At 52.7% G+C, this 8974-nt stretch overlaps 1 long non-coding RNA gene across 2 annotated transcripts in view; it reads right to left on the bottom strand.

Annotated features, from left to right (window-relative positions):
- Positions 1 to 4212: 4212 nt before the first annotated feature.
- Positions 4213 to 8974, bottom strand: part of LOC109459874 (uncharacterized) — a 79908-nt gene continuing 75146 nt past the window's right edge. For both annotated transcript variants that reach the window (XR_016021525.1, XR_016021527.1), the window contains exon 4: positions 4213 to 8218. This is a non-coding gene — a long non-coding RNA (uncharacterized LOC109459874). The remainder of the gene's footprint in view (positions 8219 to 8974) is intronic.

The raw sequence follows: 8974 nt of genomic DNA, 5'->3' as shown, positions 1-8974 counted from the left end.
GTCCCTCCTGAGGCCACTCCTTGGCATGTTGACAGCTGTCTTCTCCCCATGTCCTCACATGGTCGTCCTCCATGTGTGTCTGTGTCCTAATCTCCCCTTCTTATAAGGACACCAGTCGTATTGGATTAGAGCCCACTCTAATGACCTCAGTTTACCTTAATCACTTCTTTAAAGAGCTTTTATCCCAAGATAGTCACATTCTGAGGGTTAGGACTTCAATATATGAATCTGGGAAGGGGGACACAATTCAGCCCTTGACACTTCTCAAAAGTGCCCACCTATACACCACATGGAACACAGACAGGCTGTGGGCAGGCCCCGCCCAGCTTGATCCCCAGCCCTGGCTGCCCAGCAGGAGCCTGTGTCTCTACCTCTCTGGGCCTCTTGGATCTGCGGGGTCCCGGAAGTGCAACCTGTAGCACACAGACCTCAGAAGGCCCTAGGGCCCTGAAGGGAACAGCCTGGAGCCATGGCCTGTTTTGTTCTGCACTTTTCCACTTCTGAAGAAATCTGATGGCCTCCGAACTGCTGCACTTTTGTAAAGGGCTCAAAGTAGTGACAAGAGTGGACAAAGTGGGAGCAGGGCAGACTGGCCCGGCTTGAAGTGCTGCAGGTAGCAGGGCCTGCCACTGTCGTCCACGGCTACCCTGACTCAGCCCCACTGTGGGAACTTAGACCACCGAAGCCAGCTCTAGGTCCCAGCCTTCCTGCCAGGAGCCCCAGTCTGGAGGAAGATTCCAGGAAACCTGGCCTGGGCTGCAGATACGATTAAAAGACACAGCTGCACTCAGGGGCTTGGCAGCGAGCCCTCCACACCCAATCAAGGCTCCAGTTCTTCTAAGGCAAAGCCTGGCTGTCCTGGACCAATGACCACTTCAGCCTAGGCCCACGTGGATTAGTAGCAGATGTGGGGGTCATGGCGGGGGGCTGTGTCCCCACAGCTGTCAGGGGCATGAGGGGTCCTGTGCCCTAAAGAACAGTGTTATGTGGCTGCCACCCAAATTCTCAAAACCAGAACAAACCAGAGAGGCAGAGTCCACCTGAGTTTGTGGGCCTACCTTCCACCATGCCATCGGCCAGCTGCCCTTCCCCTGACCTGGTGGTGAGAGCTGTCCTGGAGCCCCCAACCCCCAACCCTCGTCCCCTTGGGTCCCCATCACCCCAGCCTCTTGGGGTCTGGAGCCCTTACTCACATTCCCACCTGCCATGGGGCCTGGACCCACAGGGCAAGGCTGGTCCCAGCCCCCATCCAGCCTCACTGCTCCCAAGTGTAAAGGCGATTGGAGGAGCCCCCTAGAATGGTCTGGGGATGAAGTCAGTTCTGTGTCAGGACCTTCAAATCCCTGTTCAGTGGTCAGGTCTTCTCTGGGAAGAGGAGCTCCTGTGTGTACTCCCCTATTTTCCTTTATTTCTGTTCACATCACTCCTGCCTTCCTGGGAGAATTCCTCTGTGAGCCGATTCATGCTCCTGTGTGCCCTCCCACCTGCTGTCCGCTTGCTGGGCAGTGCAGAACCCGCAGCTCAGTGACCTCAGCGTGTACAGTGAATTGGACAGCTCTGCAGAGGAATCCAGGGACCATGTCCTTCAGTCCCCAGACAGTCTTCTTGCTCACTGCCCACCTGCCCACTCTCTGGTTCTCCCTGGGCTACTCATTCTCCCCCCCAAACTCCATCCTCCGCGTCAGAGGGGCCAGGCCAGCAAGGCCCTGCAGAAAGGGCATGGCCCAACGCCAAGGCCACTTCTAATGGGAGTAGCCACAGAAGTCCCTGATCACAATATGTGCTTCAGCAAAGCTGCTTTCAGGAGCCCTGAGGTGAGCAGTCCTTATGGCCATGCTCTGAGAAAGGGGACTTGAGCTTCCTGAAAAGAGGAGCAGAGCCTGGTGTGGACCAAGTCACTCCTCAAAGGGCCTGTCTTGAGAGAGACCCTGGATACTTTGCTCAAGGGGCTTTTCATCTGCTTACTGCCTCAGCCTGCCACCCCCACAAACCTGTTCCCTCTGACAGCAGCAGCCATGTCCCCACCACCTGACGGGCCAGAGCTCCCAGCCAACCATGCACCTGCTGCCCTTTGTCCCCACACCAGGGGCTGAGGTGACAGCGGGGCAGCCTTCCTCCATCAGGACACACATCTGAGGAGCTCCCTGAAGCCCTCCTGTCCCCCCAAATGCCCAGAGCACCAGCTTTGAGCCTGAAACATGCACACAACGCAGATTTCTGCCCCCAAGTGGCCTTTTACACACAAAGTGTTCTTTAAAAGAGCACAACCTCTGGCGGTTTCTGGACCAGCTCAATGACTCACTGGATGCCGCACACAGCGGCCCTCCCCAGAGCAAAAAGGAAGCAATTGAGCTTGACAGTTTTTTTTAGGCACATAGCAGGCGTGGGACAGTCCCACACTTAGACGAGCACCTCGCCAAGCGCAGGATGTCCCTGACTCCCAGTGGCTCTCAGGGCCCAGCAGTCCCTGTGACAACACGGCAGTGACCACAACCCGTCAGAGGAAATGGTCTGGCCTCTGAGGGGTCGTTGAGTGCCTGGCAGCCCCCAGTTGCTGACTCTGACACCTCCAAAGGCAAGGTGCCTTTGCATGTCTTCTCTGTGAGTCTCCACCATGACTCTCAGCAGCCGCTTTTTTGTTAATTAAGGTAAAATACAGATAGCATAAAACTTAGAGTTTTAACCACGTTTAAGTGTACAGCTCAGTGGCATTAGCACACTAACACTGTCGTGCCACCTTCCCCACTGTCCACCTACAGAATTCTCCATCTTGTAAAGCTGACACTCTGTCCCCATTACACACTAACCCCCTGTCCCCCCAGGCCCTGGCCCCCACCTTTTACTCTCTGTCTTTATGAATGTGACTCCTCTAGGGGCCTCATCTGAGTGGGATCACAGTGTTTGTCCTTTCGGTACTGGCTTGCGTCACTGAGCATCATGTCCTCCAGGTCCATCCATGCTGTAGCTGGTGTCAGAGTGTCCTTCCTTTCTAAGGTGAGTAACATTACATTTCACTTATCCATTCATCCAGCGGTGGGTGGCATCTACTTTTTAGCTGCTGTGAATAATGCTGCTATTAACATGGCTGGACGAATATCTCCAGATCCTACTTTCAGTTCTTTTGAGTAAATACCCAGAGATGGAATTGCTGGATTATAAGGCAGTTCTAGGTTTAATTCTCTGAGGAACTGCCGTACTGTTTTCCACAGTGGCCGTTCCAGATACATCCCCACAAGCAAAACATCAGGGTTCCAATTTCCCCACATCCCGCCATACTTGTCATTTTATGGTTTTTGGTTTTTTGGGCTTCGGATTTGTTTTTTAAATTTTATTTTTTGTTCTTGTTGTTTGATAGTAGCAGGAGGTCCCATAAACCTCTTGTTAAATATGAAACATTTAAAATGATATCAAATACTGAAATTAAATTTCAAGTGTTAAAATAAAAAAAAAAACTACAACTGCTTGTCAGTTTGCAGTTTACAGGATACTTTAAGATATACTATGGCTTTATCTTTATAATACCATAAAAAAGGTATGTCATTATCCCATTTTACAGGTGAGGAAACTGATACAGATGACACCACTGAGATCCAAGTCCTTTCCCTTCGTGCTGCTTACAAGAGCACATTGTCACCACTTGACAGGTTATAAATGACTTCCCAGGGTTAGGGTCTCAGTGTACCTAGGTTTCAGCCTCAATCCTTAGTTCTGTTTCCATCTCTCAGCTGTGAGCTCCCTCTAGCCTCGTGCCCTTCCCCAAGTGCAGGACTATGGGGACAGCCTGCAGACCGGGTAGGCACTCCGGCTTCAGAGGCAGCAGATGGGGTTGGAGCCTGACTGATTTACCGTCTGTGTGGCCTCAAACATGGTTTCAACCACTCTGACCCTCTGTCCCCTCAGAGGCAGAACTGGGGGAATAAAAGTGTCTATGAAGAACACGTGAGGTGAGGTGTAGCCAGCATCCCAGACACTGCAAGTGCTCAGCATTTACTGTCACCCTGGTGCCGCTGGCCCCTGCTGTATGTGCCCTACCAAACCCACTGGTACAGCCCGGCAAGGGACCCAGCAGCGTCACTCTCCCTGAAGAAGCCACATTCTTGGGCAGACCTCAGCCCTGCTCCGATGGCTTCCGCCTGGCGGTGACGCCCCCTCTGTGACGCAGCCTGCACACCGTCCTCCCCTCACCCCTGCCCCACACTCGCCCATCTCCACACCATAGAAACCACGAGCCCCAATTAATGCACAGCATGGCCTCTGCTATCAGGGTCCCCTTCTATGCCCCCACACCCCAGTCCTGTGCCGAGGACATCGCTGCCCAGGGGAGAGAGCAGGCCGAAGCCTGTGGTCTGGTGGCCCTATCACAGCTGCTCTAACCACTGAATGCCTGCGTGCAGGACACTGAACTTCACAGTGTTTGGTGAAGATCACGTGTTGTGAGAACTTTGTCCCTTGTAAAACCTTATACACGCTGTCATCACAGCCGGCACAGTCTTTAATCCCCTTGCAGGTAACATCATAGTTTCCTAAGAGTGCTGTGTCATTGTCCAGGAGCTAACTGAACCCCCGTGAGTGCTCCACAGACGTTGTTTATGGTGATGGCCATACATGTGAACTGATAACATGGACGTATAACTAACTGGTCAGCTTTGCTCTCTCAAGGTGCACAGGACACAAACATGAAAACCGCTTATGTGCAATCATCCAAGTGTCCTTAGACAGCAGAATGGATCCATTTGTGCCCTCTGCTAAATGCTGCTCGACTAAGCAGGTGCTGAGGAAGACATCTAGGCTGTACGTGACTTTACAGATGTCCCCCAGTGCTGTGGCCTCGAAGCAATCTTGCTCCCTGCTGGCCGGGCCTGGGTGAGTCCAGCACCCAGCCAGCAGTAAGCGGGGGCTCGCAGTGCATGCCGGGGCTGCCCACACCTCCCCTCCACATAAACAGACCGGAGACAGAAGGAGGAAGCCTTAAATATTTGCTTTCCTTTACAAGACCACTCAAAATGTTGTTGAGACCCTGCCGGCAAAATCATCTGTCACAATTCCAGCGCTGGGTGAATACAAACACCTGGAGTGTCCTGCAAGGAGCAGCCAGGCTCCCAAATGTTTGCACAGATTTTGGTGTAATTGTGTGGTGGGGTCTCACCTCCTCTACTTTTCATGGGCTCCTCCTGCTCTTTCCTTGGTGAAATACTTGCCCCCAAACCATTTGGGTTACAGATGGTGCACATGAACGAGTGGAAAAGGTGACTTAACTACATAACTGGGGTCCCCTTTCCTTTTCTTTAGCGGACACCAGTACTGAAATGTGTGTGTGTGTGTGTGTGTGTGTGTGTGTGTGTGTGTGCAGCCCCTGAGGACACTGTACTCCACGCAAGGTCCTCAGACTTTGGGGCATTAGTTTCCTCAACTTTAAAGTGTGAGATGAGGGGACTTGTTATGTTCCCACCACCTCCCTGTAAAAATCCCAGAGAGCTTTTACCAAGGAAATGTGGGAAAGGTAGCACTCTTCTAATCTTGATGTTTTTTCTAATTGCCCACTGGAATTTGCAAGTGGTGTCTGGAGTAGGACAGAGAGAAGTCATCTCCATTCTGAGCCTTTTCTAAAATATCACCAACTCCGCAGAATCCCCTGTGCTGGTCGTGAGACCTGGGCCTTGGGCTCAGGTATGCTGGGTGCCCCAAGGGGAAGCCTTTGCAGGCAAGCTCTCCACAAACATGCCTGGAGCGGGGAGGGGGCAGCTGGCAGCTCCTCCCCATCCTGGCCATGTCTGGCAGCTCTGCTCCCGGCCCTCCTTCCTCAGGTCCAGAACCCTCAGCAGCGTCTTCCTCTAGTGGCTTCACTGCCTCCTGCCCCAACAGCGGCCTGTGACAGGGGCACGGTCACGTAGGCCTGCTCTGCTCGGGGACTTCATCCCTCCAGGCCACCTCAGTACCTAAGAGCTCTGGTTAAGGAGGCCAAATCCCTGTCACCACTCTTGTCTTCACTTCCCACAACACCCCTGTGAGATAGGCAGGAAGTGCCATTACTCTCTGAGCCTCAGTTTCTCAATCTGTTAAAAAAAAAGTTAAAAGCATTATGGTAAAGCTGACCTTTCAGGGCAGCTTATGACAACAAATGGAGCTCTTGGCACAGTGTCTGTCACATGCTAAGTACCGGTGAGTGTTGTCAAGAAAAACCAACGAACCAGACAAATAAAACATAGTTTGAGATCTCAGAATTTTTAAGGGGTTCTCGAGCTCAGCCTGGGGAGCGTGTATGGTCTCCTTTGGCAAGCAGAACTCCCCTGCCAGCCACACAGCCACCTCTTGGGCCCCCCCAGGGAGCCATCACTGTGTCCTGTGCACATCGGAGCCCCACAAACCAGTTAGATGCCTCCATGCTGCCCCAGCCCTGGCACTGGGGGCAATTGCTTGGATGATGTCTGCTTCCCTTAGATGTAAGCTGCTTAAAGAAGGAAGCGGGTCTTACTCGGAATTAAAGGCCCAGGCTCTAGAATAGTGCTGGGCACACAGGAGCTCACAAGTTGCCTGTGCATAGAGGAAAGAATGGATGGTGAGTGAACACAGCCCTGTCCTGGGAGCGCTGTCTACTCACATTCCTCTCTCCTGTTAGCAGATGAAGCCCTGGAGAGAAGCGCGGTCTTATTTGTCTTTGCCCTCCAATGCCTGGACAGCTGGCCCATGGCACTTTTTCTGTCTATCCCAGTATTTAGACAATGTATAGCCGTGTTTTCTCTGAGATCCTGACATCCAGGGACAAATTCTGGGAGGGCTGGGGTAGGTAGGCTGTGCACCCTTGTCGGAGGACTCCTCCTGGGGGCCGTGACTGCACATGCCAGGGAAGGGCAATGGGTGTCTGGGTGATGACCAACAGGATGGCGGGACCTAGCAGAGAGCATGCTGGCTGCCAGGTGACAACCACTGCTAGTCAAAGCCCTGGGCTCACTTGGGCTCAGACCCTCTGCCCAGGCCCCCTGACCAGGCCCTTTACAGACCCAGGTGTGGGACCCTCTGGACCCGATCTATGACCTCAGACATTAACTCTCTTCCTCCTTAAAAAACAAACAGAAAAAGACTAAGTCAAAATAAACAAATAGCTTCCTTGCTCCACTGGCTTTCAGGAAAATCACCTGAAGGATTTAGAGAATTTTTCCCTCCAAAACTGGGGGGAACTCATGGTTCACTGCTGTCTAAACTGATCGGGGCACTGAGCCTGGAGCCCAAGTCCTGGTCCACCGTGCCTCAGTTTCCTCACCTGGTCCATGAGGCAGCACCGTCCAACATAACTTTCTGTGGTGAGTGAAATATCCCAGATCTGTGCTGGCCAGTGAGGTAACCCCTTGTCACATGTGACTTCAGAGGCGGCTAGTGCAACAGAGGACCTGATTTTTTATTACGTTAATGAATTAAAATTTAAATGAGTACTTAACTAACTGGACAGTGCCCCTCTAAGCTGTAGCCTGGCTCTGACATTACCTCCGTGCCCACAAATCCACTCTCCGCCTAGTTTCCACAGCCACTGCCTCCACAGAGGAGAATTGGGCTTCCTCACTCTGGCAGGCCTGTAGACACAGGACCTGGGTCAGAAAGGGCAGAGCTGAGCCAGAGAGACTGCTCTTTGCAAGTAAAGCATGACACCAAGAAGGGTGCACTGGAGATTAACTGGAGGTGAATGCCACCCATGCCTTCTTAACCACGCTGACAGCACCAGGTCTTAAACCAGGGTCAGCTCTCAGACCCATCAGGCAACAGCCACACTTGCATTTATTCTCTCTCCTCTGCAGAGTCCTCCTCAAACGCACCCCCCCACCCCACACACACACCTGCACCTTGGGATCTGTTTTGACGCTAGTGATTGTAGACGTTGTGTTAGGACAGGTGGCCTCCCAGGACCATGGGGCAGGGAACACCTGGAGGCACAGGCCCCGCGGGAGCGGACAGGCAGGGCTCAGTCCAGGTGCTGTGGCTGCAGGACGGGTGTTGGGGCACTCCGCCTGTGCAGCCGGCCCCAATGACCGATGTACTGATCCAGAACTGAGCTGACCACTCTGCCTCACCAACCTAGACAGGCGAAGAAGGTAACGCACTAAGTCCAAGCTGCTTGCTTCGGCTTCTGTGGTTCTTGCTGTTGGCTGCTGCAGTATCACACAGCCCCACTCGGATCGCAGGAGGAAGCGGTGTAAGCCATGGAGCACGGAGCCCGCGCGCGACACACCTGTGGATGGAAGGTACGGGTGTGGTGAGCAGAGTTAGTCAGATGGGGCCTTTTCCGACCAGCAGCCAGGACACACCTGTTCTCTTCTGCACAAAAATGCCCCTCTGCATACATTTCTTCCTTTTCAGATTCTTGAAAAGGAAGAAAAGGGCAGCAATAGCGTCCCTGCTTCACGGGCCAAAGGAGATCCGACAAACTGGGAGAGCGCTATGAGCGAGGGCTGTGCGCACACGCGGTGATCTAAGCCAGGGTCTACTTACCTCGTTGCCCCACACAAAGCCTGGTCCTGGGCACAACCTTCTCCCCACACACACGCCTAAGTGGGGGGTCCACTGCAGAGGACACAGTAGCCTCTCTGATCCCCTTTATTCAATGACGCCCGCATTGTATTAAAGAGACAGAAGCAGAGCGTCCCTGGTCCTTGGTGTGACACAGCCACCCTCTGGCCGGTGGTCACTGGAGTCTCCATATAACTCCTCATGTCCCTCCCAGCTGATCCGAAATGGGACCGAGGAGGAGTCTGGAGGGCCCGGTCTAGACATTTAACTATCAGCAGTTTTCAACATTTTTACTCCACTGAACACTGCTCACAGCTTGATTAGATTCAAAACAGAATATGTAATACTTAAGTTCAAATTAACGATTCAAATTGTATTTGGAGATTTCTAGAAACAACAATAAAGACTGACAAGCTAGCTGACATTGTCTCTACAGACCATTATTTTCTGGAGTCTCCTTCTTTCCTGTCACTCACAA

Source organism: Rhinolophus sinicus, chromosome 6 (assembly GCF_057876585.1).
Source record: "Rhinolophus sinicus isolate RSI-liver-muscle chromosome 6, RSI-T2T, whole genome shotgun sequence".
Lineage (NCBI taxonomy): Eukaryota > Metazoa > Chordata > Mammalia > Chiroptera > Rhinolophidae > Rhinolophus > Rhinolophus sinicus.
The sequence above is the reverse complement of the archived record's forward strand: the minus strand, read 5'-3'. Positions and strand labels throughout refer to the sequence as shown.